Raw genomic sequence first — 14,104 nt, 5'->3', positions numbered from 1 at the left:
ATGCCTTTTCTGACCCCACACATATTTTTCTCATAATTATTTAATATGTGAAGCCAAAGTCACCCAGTCATTTCTGACTCTTCGTGACCCCGTGGACTATACAGTCCATGGGATTCTCCAGGCCAGAATACTGGAGTGGGTAGCCTTTCCCTTCTCCAGGGGATCTTCCCAAGCCAGGGATCGAACCCAGGTCTCCCACCTTGCAGGCGGATTCTTTACCAGCTGAGCCACAAGGGAAGCCCAAGAATACTGGAGTGGGTAGCCTATCCCCTCTCCAGGGGAGCTTCCCAACACAGGGATCAAACTGGGGTCTCCTGCATTGCAAGCGGATTCTTTACCAACTGAGCTATCAGGGAAGCATGATAAAAAAACTTCAATTTGATTTAAATTCTTTATTAAAGGGAATCCACTATGCTTCACCCAGGTTGAGTCTTTAATGAGAGGAATTATAGAGAAGATTGTGACCGAGAGGAGCAGTTTGCTTTGCTTCTCCAGGAGGAAGCTCTATGTAAAGACGGGAGAGGAAGTGCAGCTCCCAAAAGTACACCTGCCCCCTGAGAGCAGACGGAGCTGACCAGGTGGCCTGTGAGCTCACAAGGGAGTCTGTGAGCGCAAGACTTCAGTTTCCATGCTGTTTAGTCATGAGAGCAGAGACAGTCAAAGAAGAGATCATTTTGGTGGTTATAAATCTGTGTTTGTTTTTTTATTCTATCTTATTGTTTGATTTATTTATGACCAATAAATGAATTTTTAAATTACTGATGCTGGAAAAGATTGAGGGCAAGAGGAGAAGGGGGTGACAGAGGATGAGATGGTTGGATAGCACCACCGACTCAATGGACATGAGTTTGAGCAAGCTCCGGGAGTTGGTGATGGACAGGGAGGCCTGGCGTGCTAGAGTCAGTGGAACTACAAAGAGTCAGACACAACTTAACAACTGAACAACACCGGCAGTTCAGTAGTTAAGACTCTGCTCTTCTATTGTAGGGGCACAGGTTTGGGAACTAAGAGCTCACGTGAGAAGTGATGTGGCCCTCCCCCCAAAAAATTAAAAAAATAAAGGAGATGCTTTTTATATTTCACCACTTAGTGTAATGTATGCATGTATATTTATAGACTTGGAGAAGGCAATGGCACCCCACTCTAGTACTCTTGCCTGGAAAATCCTATGGACAGAGTAGCCTGGTAGGTTGTGGTCCATGGGGTTGCAAAGAGTCAGATACGACTGAGCGACTTCACTTTCACTTTTCACTTTCATGCATTGGAGAAGGAAATGGCAACCCACTCCAGTGTTCTTACCTGGAGATTCCGAGGGACAGCGGAGGCTGGTGGGCTGCCGTCCATTGGGTCGCACAGAGTCAGACACAAAATGAAGTGACTTAGCAGTAGCAGCAGCATATTTATAGACTAAAAAATCATTTTAAAGAAATTTTCTATCATAAGAGTAAAAAATAAAACGCTATGAGTCTTTCTTAAAAATCATGAGCAATTGTTACTAATTTCTAACTTACATCTGCTTTAAAAGATTCAAAAGATTATCTGGATTCTTCCCTCTTCTTCTGTCCTTGAAGCCTGAAGTACTGTTTTCAAAATTAGATAAGTAATGCTCACATTCATGTATTCATTCATTCACTCACCCACCAAAACTCTACTGAATGCCTACAAACTCTGAGATACTAAGATAAGAAATAGATCATCAATTTATAGAGATTTACCAACAGCACATCATAATTCCTTTGGGTTTTGGCATTGCTTTTCAGAGCCAAGGAGTTAGCCAAAGAAATGATATTCTAAGTGGCCCTGAGATCATAGGAGATAAAAAGGATTACTGTACTGTGGAGAGATCTCTAGCAGACACCAAGGAATAATGAAACCAGGGAGCCAAGACCTTGTTCCTAGAGGTGTAGGCACTTAGGTTCCAGAAGACACCCGAGGCCATTTGTTTGAGCCAAATGACGCTCTTTTGGACAGCTATCCAATTGTTGCTTATATAATTCCAGCCAAGGATAGAAAATTCCATGGATCATCACTGTCCGCTGTAATTGTTAGGATGATTTCTCTTAAACCAAGGTGAACTCTCCTGCCTGTACTCTTTTCCAGTGATCTCACCACGCCCCATGCTTCCACTGAATGTCGGCCTCTTTCTTCACGGGTCCTCGGCCTAGGAGGATCCAGGTATGATGCCTCCTCGAGATTTCTCCAGTCCACACTCGCCACCCCCAGGTCCTTCATTACCTCCTCACAAGGACTCTTTCCTAACTGCCCACCTCACTTCCTTTGGACACACCGCATTTGTCATTGTCTTCCCTCGAACTTAGTGCCAGGGTCACGTGGCATTTTCCACGAGCCGATCACGGTCAGTGTCAGGGGAAGATGACACCCTCCAGCCTTGTCACCTCCACCTGTTCCACCTTCCCCACCGTCGTTCTCTGAATCAACTGTTGCTTGTCTTTCAACACCTGGGCACCTTGGAGAGTCTCGTCGGTGTTCTTAGAATGAAGGTGGCCCAGAAGAACATACATCTGTTTCTCCAGAGGGAGGCTGCGCTGTGTGAACAGGGACACGCCCTGTGCTCAGGAGAACAGTTCTTTTTAATTTTTGTTCATTTTTAGTCGCTCTGGGTCTTCATTGCCGTGCGAGGGCGTCTCACTGCATGGCTTCTGCTGTTGCAGAGCACGGCTCCAGGCACGTGGGCTATGGTGGTTCTGATGCATGGGCTCAGTTGCTCTGCAGCATGTGGGACCTTCCCTGGACCAGGGATTACCCATCCAGGGTTCCCTCTGTCCCCTGGACTGGCAGGCAGATTCCTAACCACTGTACTCCCGGGGAAGTCCTGACAACAGTTCTTTATGTGCTAAGACGTTATGAGGCTTCCTTCCACAGTCCCAGGCAAGAAGACACTGTGGGACATGAGCACTATACAAAATAGCTCTTAATAATAAATAGAAAAATGAATGTGTGTTTGCTGTGACATTCGCCATTCCCTGTGAAATGCAAAATATTCGTAGTGTCAAAATGTGGTACCGGAGGAGCTGTGGGGCCCTGGCTGAACCGCCCAGCTTCTCCCGTCCTCAGTCCTTTTTCAGCTCCCTGGCAGGCGTGGCAGTGACAGTCACTTGCTAATCCGCCTCCCAGGGAGAGGGACCCCTGTTGGGCCTGCCGGACGCATGCGAGCGTCCTTGTCACGGGGACTGTGGTTTTGGCAAATGGGAAGAGAACATTATCAAAACAGCACAGCCCAACTCAGACATGTCCTGCCTTTGCATTCTTCAATTGTTCCCAATATCCCATGCAGAATTTTTAGATGCAGAATGCTTTAGAGGCCACCAAGACTCTCAGAAGAGCCTATTGAGTGTTGTCACACGTTATCCTGGTTCTTCGTCAGGGGTCGTCACCTTACAGCCTCCCTGGAGCAATATTTAGTTTCCATTAGGCAACAAGCTTCGTTTTCATCAGTCCCTCCGTTAGTCACTCACCCCCAAGCTGGTGGCCTGTCCTCTTATCCGATGTGAACACTCTGAGCATCCAGGTAGCAAAGCCCCCAGAAACCCAGGCTCTGCCCTGAGGTCCCAGCTCCCACTGTGGTCTCCGGTCCCCACTGCCTCCAAGTATGGAGTTCTGTGCCTCAACCCTCTTTAACTTCCAACGGCTGAAGAAGAATAAAAGGTACACAAACAACCACAGAAAACAGTAGTTTATTAACCTGGACTGATCCAGAAAGGACTATAAAATGAACACCCTAGCCTATGGAGGGTCATAAATAACAAAGATAATTTTCCCATGTTTTATGCAAGTATAATTTTTGGTGGTAAACAGTAAGATGATATATACATGTACTTCCTATCCCAAACTGTACACAATTAGCATTTAGAAGATTGTAATTATAGCTTGGTTGGGCTTTTGGTAGGTGCTAAAATTGATTTCTTGGCTGAATTATTTTGCAATAGACTTAAACCACTAATTGTACACCTAAACGAAATTGAGTGTGAACAAATCAAATAACTTTTATTTTACCTTGGATAATAATTTATTGATGCAAATAAAACTCCTTAATTAAATCTGGCATAGCCAGGCCTGTGGAGGCCCACATAAAGGCACTCTGTCACCCAGCTTTAGTGGTGATTTTAATTTTAGAATAATGCTCTGCTATTCTTAGAGAGAATTGTGTGTCTATTAAGGACTGTGGAGGTAGTGAGTTGTTTGAAATCAGTGCCTCTTTGAATTTCAGATGGATTTAGGACAGATCTTTTTGGGAGAAGTGCTACTGATTTATAAATTAGAATTAAATATAGCCAAAACTGAAACTTAGGTTACTATTCCTGAAAATAGCCTCTTAATTCAGGAGCTTCCAGAGTCTCTCAAAAAAGAGAAGAAATGGGTCAATTGTGGAGACACACTTTATTCTGATCAATACGTGTTAGAGACTTGATCAAAGAGAAACGGTTAATACAAGTACATTACTTTCCTAGGGCTGCCGTAACATAGGGCCGCATACCAGACGGCTTAAAAAAGAAACATCTTGTCTCACAGTTCTGGAGCCTAGAAATCCAAAATCAAGGTACCAGCAGGCGCCTCCTCTAGCTCCTGGTGGCTGTCGCGTTCCTTGGCATCCTTGGACTTGTAGCTGAATGACTTCCGTCTCTGCCTCCATCATCACACGGCTCCTCCCGGTGTGTGTGTCTGTCTTCACGTGGGATATAAAGACACCCAGCATCCTGGAATACGACACAGTCCTCCCACTCCACTGCTGTGTGACTTCATCTTCACTAACTACCTGAGCCCAAATAAAGTCACATTCCCAGGTACTGGGGGTTCAGACTCTGACGCAGATATTTTGGAGGGGGACATAATTTAACCTTTAATAATAAAAAATATCATTGCTCAGTTCTATGTATCTACTTGGGGAGGCAAACAAATTTAATGAACAACTCACACAAATAAGAATTGCTTGATATGTATATTCTCAGCCTTTTTTAATTCCCCTTAGTCACATCCTAAAGGAGATCAGTCCTGGATGTTCATTGGAAGGACTGATGCTGAAGCTGAAACTCCAATACTTTGGCCACCTCATGCGAAGAGCTGACTCACTGGAAAAGACCCTGAGGCTGGGAGGGATTGGGGGCAGGAGGAGAAGGGGATGACAGAGGATGAGATGGCCGGATGGCATCACTGACTCGATGGACGTGAGTCTGAGTGAACTCTGGGAGTTGGCAATGGACAGGGAGGCACAGCGTACTGCGATTCATGGGGTTGCAAAGAGTCGGACACGACTGAGCAACTGAACTGAACTGAACTGAATCACATCCCAATCGAATATAAAAACGATTATACCCTGAGGGATGTAAAAGGACATGATGAAACGAAGGCAACTTCTTCCTGTTTCCCCTGAGACTAGAAGAACATGAGGATTCACCTGCAGCAGGAGAGCCTTAAAGCAATTTCCACTTGTGTCAAAATAGTAGAGCACCATGGTAACTGGGAAAACACACCGGTCCCCTTCTCTGGGGGTGTTAGTACCGTGGACAGTTCTTCCCTGCCAGAGATTGATGGACTGGAGACATTTTTGGAAGAAAGTGGTGGATTGGCTCAGGCTTTCAAACTGTTTCCCAGAGCCTTGAAGTTGCATAAGGCACATACGTGAGGTTCGTCCATGCGAACCCCTTCACTCTGTAGATGAAAAAGGAAATCGCTTTGTCCTATGATTCTCCAGACATATAGTATATTTGAGTTCATCAGGCTATTTATATACTTCAAAGGCTTTTTCCTCTCTAATCTTTGGCTCGTAACTAGTCACACAGACACACAAACACAGAGACACACACGTACACACACACACACAGACACACACACACACACAGAGACACACACAGACACACACACACAGACACAGACACACACACACAGAGACACACACAGACACACACACACACACACAGACACACACACACACACTAACCCCCCAACCCCCTCCCCCCTCCCCCCCACTCCCACCCCCCACCCCCCCACCGCTTCACCCCCCGACCCCCCACCCCCCCGCCCTCCCACCGCCGCCCTCTGCCTTGGGGGCATGGAGTTTTAACCACTGAACTGCCAGGGAAGTCCTGGAGCTGTTTTGTTTTTTGTTTTTTTTTTTAAACTTTCACTCAGTAAGTTTAATGACAACACTCAATTCAGTAGAGTACAAAATAGGATAACACACCTTTGGGTAACTGACAAGTCCTTTATTCTGTATAGTCCTTTTAGGGTTTTATTTTTATACCAATACTATGATATGCTTAAGATACAGATCAGTAAATAAAAGTATTAAAGATACAAGTACAGAAAATACATTCAATAAATTAAAGCAAAAACCAAAGCTCTGGAACAAGATGAGCCTTAAGCAAAACTGTTTAGATATACCCAGGGAACCACTTTTTTGAGCCTTGTCCCAGGTCTCTGGTCTCAGCGACTGCATTTAATATGCACATCAGCCAAGAAAGGCCAGCAAAAGGTTTGTTTTAAAAGGTAAGCAAATGTAGACTTATTTTGTAATACACAAAGTCTAATTTCAGTAGATCCATTAAATAGAGAACATCTGAGAAAGATCATCAATCGAATAGTCACTCAGTCCAGATTAACGTTAGACATCAGTTTTACAGCATTCTTTTAAAATCTATATAAAGTTCAAATTTTTGACTAGTTTCTTAAACTTTATAGAAAACTCTCTACAATCTCAAGTGCTTATTAACATGCTGCTGCTGCTAAGTCACTTCAGTCATGTCCGACTCTGTGTGACCCCATAGACAGCAGCCCACCAGGCTCCTCCGTCTCTGGGATTCTCCAGACGAGAACACTGGAGTGGGTTGCCATTTCCTTCTTCAATGCACGAAAGTGAAAAGTGAAAGTGAAGTCGCCCAATTGTGCCCGACTCTTAGCGACCCCATGGACTGCAGCCCAACAGGCTCCTCTGTCCATGGGATTTTCCAGGCAAGAGTACTGGAGTGGGGTGCCATTGCCTTCTCCAGCTTATTAACATAAGCATACATGAAATACCTTTGTAATAGAAACAGTTGGTCAGATGTTACTAAGGTACTATCTATGGTCCTAAAATAGGCCACTTCCAGCTAATAATTATGGATCATCATAATAGCTACATAAATGTATGGTTGTAAACAGAACGGCTGTGTACATGAGCCATACTTGAGGCTCCAGTAGTCATGGGTATGAGGTGACCACAGGACATCCATTTCTGAAGCTTCCACTGCGTGCGTGGCCGAAGGACGACCTTTAGGATCTTCCTCAGTGCACACAGAGAAGAGCTCAATTATTCTCTGGTACGTTTCATCCAGTTCTTCCCTGTTAATAGGCGGCCTCGTTCCCAAAGCTGCATAGTATGCGTCATCATCAAAGTCACTTTCATCAAAAGTTTTATCATCATCATCATCTGGAAGATTGATGTGTGGAATAGATAAAGTCATCATTTCCCACTGAGCAAGGCCAAAGGCAAGTATGTCTGCCTTGTCGGTAATAATACCATCCTCCTCGAGAGCTTCCTTAGGTCTCCAAGGCTCAGTGCCAACGGAACAGGTCTCAGGGGCAGTCACAGTCATGTTTTCATCCAATGGTAGAGAGACTCCTACATCACAGATTTTAATTGTTTCAAAGTCACCTTTAATAACAACATTTGAAGACTTCATGTCTCCACAGAGCAGTTTCTTATCTTGGTGTAGATGCTTTAACCCTCTTACCATGTTCAAAGCAACTTTTAAAAGTATGGCTGCTGGAAAAGGATCTTGGCTGTCTTTATTTTGTTCTTCTATTAAGTCATTCAGAGACTATTCACCTCCATATTCCAAAGCAAGACAGACAACCATCGCCAGCTTCAGTGAAAGCTATAACGCTTGGATGATTGGGGCTTTTCAAATTCTTAGCTTCATCAGTTAGTCTCTTCAGATACATACTCTGATAAACATCATTACATCTAGGATTAATCTTTTTCACAGCCCAAGGAGAATGAGACAAACCTCTTGGAGATCTTTTCATAAGGTAGACACTTACTCCAGTACCACAGCCAAGCCTCTGCATAAAAGGAGAGGCAGGGATATTTACACATGGACTTAAACATCATGCAGATTTCCTTTTTTCACATCATCTGCTTGGTGTCTTGAAATTATTGGTTTCTTCCATTGTAATAATCGCGCAAGGCCTGGAGCCACAAGGCAGGACGACGAGACGTCCAGGGAAAGGCTGTTTTGAAAACTGGTCCCGAGTGCCCCAAACAGTCTGCGGCCGCCTGGGGGTCCCACCTGCCAACACACGGACTCGGCAACTGTCGTTGTGAATCCGCCGGGCTTTTCCCAGGAGCTGGTTTTTAAATAGGAGTGTTTTCACAGTAAATAGTCCCTGAAATGGAACGGCCATGACCTCGGTCTAGAACCCTCGATATTCTGCACTGCCAGTCTCCTACCGGGGCTTGTCTAAGGTCCTTCACAGCATCTTATTCCGCTCTGGATACGTCTAGCACCGATGGAGCTGATAAATTATGTGGCCTCAGTGGCAGGATGGGCTGCACTGAAACCTAGAATTTCTGGAGAGCCCCTTATACTGTGGGCCTCACTCAAGCCCAGCACTCAAGAAATAGTATCAAGTGCAATATAGGCTGCCCCCCAAATCCAAAGTGTCCCCAAGCCATGGACCATTTTATATGAGGTAATCATTTACCTTAGAGGGCATCCCTGTAAGAGGCACCGACCTCTTAGATCTTCATCAGTATGGCAGGACTTGGGAAGCTTAAAGAATTGTTATGTTCTGACACACACATTTCACTCTAGCCTCCAAAGCCCTCACCACTTCCTGTCTGCCCTTCCAATTAGCATGATGCCAGGAGCACAGTAGACCAGCATGGTATTCTGGGGACTGTCAAGACGACAGAGAGCAGGAGGGTGAGTGTGTCCTTGGGGACTCACTTGGGGTAAGGTGGTGAACCTGCACTTCGGTCCTTTTGATGAAACACAGCTGCTTTGGCTCTCTCTCCCAAGAAGGTTTTAAAAGAACTCACTGCCAGATGGATAGTCGCAACCCAAGTACCAAAGGCAGTGTTGATCTGTTCTGGTTTAGATTAGATACCAGCTCTGATTCAGCAGCTACATTTGGGACTACTCATTGGGTAAGTTTTTGGTAATCTACAATCATTCATGAAAATCCAGGGCTTCCCTGGGGTCTCAGCGATAAAGCGATAGCCCACCTGCTCAGACTACCCTGGTAGTCCAGTGGGTAAGACCCTGAGCTCTTGATGCAGGGGTCTTGGTTCAATCCCTGGTCAGGGAACTAGATCCCACACACCACAGCTAAGACCTGGCAAAGCCTAGACAAATAATCAAACAAAATATGAAAAATAAATGCAGGAGCTGCTGGAGACTTAGGTTCGATCCCTGGGTCAGGAAGATACCCTGGAGAAGGAAATGGCAACCCACTCCAGTTTTCCTGCCCGGGAAATCCCAAACATGGGCAGAAGAGACTGGCAGGCTATAGTCTATGGGGTCGCAAAGAATCGGACACATCTTAGCAACTGAGTACGCATCCGTGAAAATCCATCTGAGTTTTGCAGAAACCATAACAGACGGATTGAATGGGGGTAAGACGGCAACCTTCACCCGTGTTCATTAGATTCCCGAGGGTAGCGCCGATCTCAGCCATTCCGTAGAGATTTGCTGTCTTATCTGAGGGTGGGGGTCACCTTCTGCAGTTTCCACTTGTTCCTTCCTGTCTTCTTGGTTGGGTTTCTGCCAGCTGCTCAGCCTATACATTCCAGGCGGCATCCTGGGAAAGAGGAAGTGACCACAGGGTTCTCAGACCCTCAAAACCGCAGGGAGACGAGCCTGGGTGCTCTGCTATTTTTCTCTTGAGCTATTTGCCAATTTATTTGCAGCAGAAAAGCTGTGAAGATAAGCAGGAAGTGACTGCTCTGAGGCTGAGAAGCTCAACAGAGATTTCAGCAGTCTGATAGTACTGCAAAGACAGAACTTTGGATTCAGCGTCTACCCACGAGGAGGGGTCCTTGAAGGAACCCCTGGTTGGCAGGTGGAACCCCAGCAGTAAGGGCGAGTGAGAAATGAACCAGCCTCTGAGGTTGAAACCATGTTCTGGATCAGCTCAATCACAGATTAGATTAAAGTGCTCTGTTTGCCAGAAGCACAAATAAATCCTTTCAGGAAAAAAGACATCATTCACAGCTCTTACAAGTTTCCATGCACAGTACTGGTATCCAGCCCAAAGAGCAAAAATAGATGATAGAAAAAAACCTGCTGCTAGCAGATATGCAGGTACATTGACGTGAATTTTAAATGACAGTGATTAGTAATAAAGAAAATAGAGTAAATGGTGAAAATAGAGTAAATGGTGGAAATAGAACGGCTGGAAATCTGATGAAATGAACCAGCTATTGCTATACACTGAAATGTCACTGAAAAAAAAAAAGCCAGACATAAAAGACTCATATAATTGCTCTATAGTCAAATAAATTAAAAAACAACAACTGGGGGCTTCCTTGGCAGTCCAGTGGTTAAGACTTCATCTTCCAGTTCAAGGGGTGTGGGTTTGATGGGAAAGCTAAGATCCCACATGCCTCACGGCCCAAAAACCAAAACACAAAAGAGAAGCAATATTGTAACAAATTCAATAACAAATTTAAAAATGGTCCACATCAACCTCCCAAACCACCCCCCCTCCAAAAAAAAAACCCCTAATCCACACTGCTTAAGGCTACTCACCTTTGGAGAAGAGGGTGGGGGCTAGGAGGCACAGTGAGACCTCTGAGACTCCCATTCGGGTGGCAAGTGTGTTCTTTTTGAGAATATTTATCAAACTCTACACGGAGAACTTATACATTTTTCCATAAAAGTTAGCCAAAAAGAGAGACAGAGAAGCAGCTGCGTGGCTTCAGGCTTGAAGGTACAAATAATTGGTATGTTAGAGAGTTCGGAGGGCCCTTTCCACTTCAATTGCTCCTGGTCTATTTCGAGCCACCATCGGCTCTTGTCTGGGTTCACGTGGAGCCTCTGACCTGACCTTCCTACCCCAACCTCTGTCCCCTGGAGTTTACTTTCAACACAGACACAGAGGATCCTTTTGAGATGAAAGTTTGTGGTGTGGCAGCTCTTCTGAAACCCTGCAGTGGGCTCCTAGCTGCCCCCGGAAAAAGGCCGAGGTCTTCCCTGGGGCCTCCGGCCCTGATCACTTCCGGTCCCATCTCTCACTGCTGGCCCTGGACCCTGGAGCAGCCACCCCGGCCTCCTCCCTCCTTGGATGTGTCAGGCGCCACCCTTCAGGCCTTGGTTCTGGCCCCTCCCCTCCTGGCTCCCTCCTGCACGTCGGGCCATGGTCCCTACACTCGTCCAGGTGTTCTTGCCCCCTTTTCCTGCTCAACTTAATTTTCCTCTCCATAGTTACCACTTTCTAACATGTTTTACAATGTCCTTTTCTTCTCATACTCATAACTCATTATCTCTCTCCCCTGCAAGGCGGTGGACTTCACAAGGACAGGATGGTTTTTTGTTCACTGGGTGTATTCTATGCATAGAACAGCGCTCAACACAAAATAGATGCACAATAAATATTTTAAAATATATGTTGATGATGCAGAAGCAGACGGAGAAGCAATCCACGGATAAACAGGTAACTCCAAAAGAGAACTGGGGCCAGATATTAGATTTTTTGTCTCTAAGCTACTCGTAGTTACAAGCTGTAATTAAAATGTGCATGTTTATATCGATAAATCTCTGCATTCTCAATGGTCTGTTTCCGCAGTAAACAATCCTATTCAGTTTTGCATTGTTGCAAGAGGTTGGACACTCCGTCAAGCTAAGTTAGGGGCTTCCCCAGTGGCTCAGAGGTGAAGAATCCGCCTGCAATGCAGGAGCCACAGGAGAGGCGAGTTCGACCCCTGGGTCAGGAAGATCTCCTGGAGGAGGTCATGACAACCCACTCCAGTGTTCTTGCCTAGAGAATCCCACAGACCGAGGAGCCTGGTGGGCTACAGTCCGTGGGATCGCACAGAGTCAGACACGACTGAAGCGACTTAGCAGGCACGCAGAGCTAAGAGTGCATCCTCTGTGTTGTCCCCCCCTCGCTGGGCCCCGAGGAACCTGCGGAACCAGTGGTGCCTCAGTTTCCTTGTCGTGTGGGATGGGATGCCACGACACGCGTACACCCACAGACCCCTCGTGCGTTCAGCAACGGTCTCTCGGGTACCTGTTGTGTTTCCAGTGCCCTCCTAGACTCTGGGGCACTTGAGTTATTCCTCACTACGTATTTTTTGAGGTCCACTCGCCCAGCTAGTACAAAACAGAGCAAAGCGCCTGCCCCAGAGCTCACACTGCAGGGAGGGAGACAGTGGTGGAGCAAGACACAAGAAGCACACGTTTGGCAAGCTAGAGGGAGACGGGGCTTCGGGAAAAATCCAGAAGACGGAGGGCCAGAGGGATGCGTTGGGTGGGGGTGGGGCGGGTGCAATCTTCCCATCACAGAGTCTTTTCTTTTTTAAAATAAAGTCACTTTCCTTTTTGAATTATTTAAAATTTTTATTTACTCACTTGTTTTTGGCTGTGCTGGGTCTTCACTGCTGTGCGGCCTTTTCTCTACTTGTGCTGAGTGGGGGTTTCTCTCTAGTTGCAGTGCGTGAGCTTCTCGTTTCGGTGTCGTTTTTTCTTTTTTTTTCTTGTTGCGGGGCACAGGCTCCAGGCAGCCTTCAGTAGTTGCGGCTCCCGGGCTCTAGAGCACAGGCCCGGTACTCATGGTGTATCGCTGCCCTGTGGCATGTGGGATCTTTACGACCCAGGGATCCGACCCGCGTCTCCTGCACCTGCTGCATTGGCAGGCGGATTCTTTCCCTCTGAGCCACCTGGGAAGCTCCTCATCATGGCACCTTGAGCTTGGGGGTGACCCGTGGTGCCTGCCTTCCAGGGCTCACAGCAGAGTGCCTCTTCTAGGACATGTGGGCGCAGCGTGGACTCCAGGGCTGACCTCTGCTGTGGTTGCAGATGGCACTTTGCTATGGCGGGAGAAGTCTGAATGTGAGGCCTCGTGAGCCTGCAACACGCCTGCCGGGTCAGGGGTCGCTGACTCAGCTGCCCACAGTCGGCAGGCCTGGGGAGGTGCCCTGTCCTAGACCAGGGGATCACTTCCTTCTCTAGTGAAGGCGGTGACAAAGGCTGGGCATTTACAGGATGGGAGAGAATTAGCCTCGTGCCGATGTCTAAATCTGCACAATTTGAGAACTAGAGTAGACTCAGGTCCAGAGAGGATAAAACGCTCATTTTGTGACTGTCATAGTTACAGACTTTCCAGAAAAGGAGAAAAATCCATTATCTCCTCTAAAGGATGTGATAGGCAGTTTCTGCTAAATATTGCATCAAAGAAACTTGAACCAATTCTCCGCGCTGAGTTTATGGTGCCATCTACGGCTCCCCTAAGAGAGTAAATGATGATGGAGTGAGGAATATTTACCAAAACCGAAAGTGGGAGCCATTTATTTAGTCATTAACTGTGAGACTGGCAATGCTAAAATTATTACGCTGAAGAAACTCATTTCTTAAACACATAAATAACCTCCAGCACATCATTTAAAGGTTTCCGTTTTCACTGTTCATTTAAAAGGAGAGGATTAGTTAAATAATCCTAACTCCATTAAGGTTTTATTTTAGGGAGATAGGAACATTTCCATAGACGAGGAGGCTGGGGGAGCCGCCCCCGTGCACCAGGAGTAATAGAGCTTCCTGTGAAGAGGGGGCTTGAGTGTTCCTCAGGGGGTTTCTCCAGAGAAGCTGTCGTCGTTCACTGAAGAGCGGTAAAGAGAACAAGCCCTTTGTTTAATCTGGAACTTTCTCCTCTCCTCTGTGCCTGCCTTCATCTGCCCCTTTTCTTTCTTTAGGATTGAGGTCAGCTTCTGCAACCTCCAGGCCGCGAAATCCCAGCACGTCCTTCCATCCTCCTCGCTCACCTGTGACACCAGGGTCTGAGCTGCACACGGCTTTCCTCCTTCTCCCCACCTGAATGTGCTGCCTCTTCTAGCAGCGCAGGAGGCAGACCCTCAACAGCAAGCTGGAGCCGATAGGTGTCCCGGTGACTC

The 14,104-nt window shown here is 46.5% G+C and overlaps 1 pseudogene across 1 annotated transcript; it reads right to left on the bottom strand.

The window, feature by feature from the left end:
* Nucleotides 1–6,215: 6,215 nt before the first annotated feature.
* Nucleotides 6,216–13,419, bottom strand: LOC147347814 (lymphokine-activated killer T-cell-originated protein kinase pseudogene; annotated as a pseudogene). Its single transcript, XR_015152576.1, has 2 exons — nt 12,570–13,419; nt 6,216–9,798 (listed from the first exon to the last, which is right to left on the bottom strand). The product of XR_015152576.1 is annotated as a lymphokine-activated killer T-cell-originated protein kinase pseudogene (transcript).
* Between the last annotated feature and the right edge of the window lie 685 nt (nt 13,420–14,104).

Source organism: Bos grunniens, chromosome 23 (genome assembly GCF_055505025.1).
Source record: "Bos grunniens cultivar Pamir isolate PY7600 chromosome 23, Bosgru_T2T1.0, whole genome shotgun sequence".
In the NCBI taxonomy this organism is placed as follows: domain Eukaryota; kingdom Metazoa; phylum Chordata; class Mammalia; order Artiodactyla; family Bovidae; genus Bos; species Bos grunniens.
The sequence above is the reverse complement of the archived record's forward strand: the minus strand, read 5'-3'. Positions and strand labels throughout refer to the sequence as shown.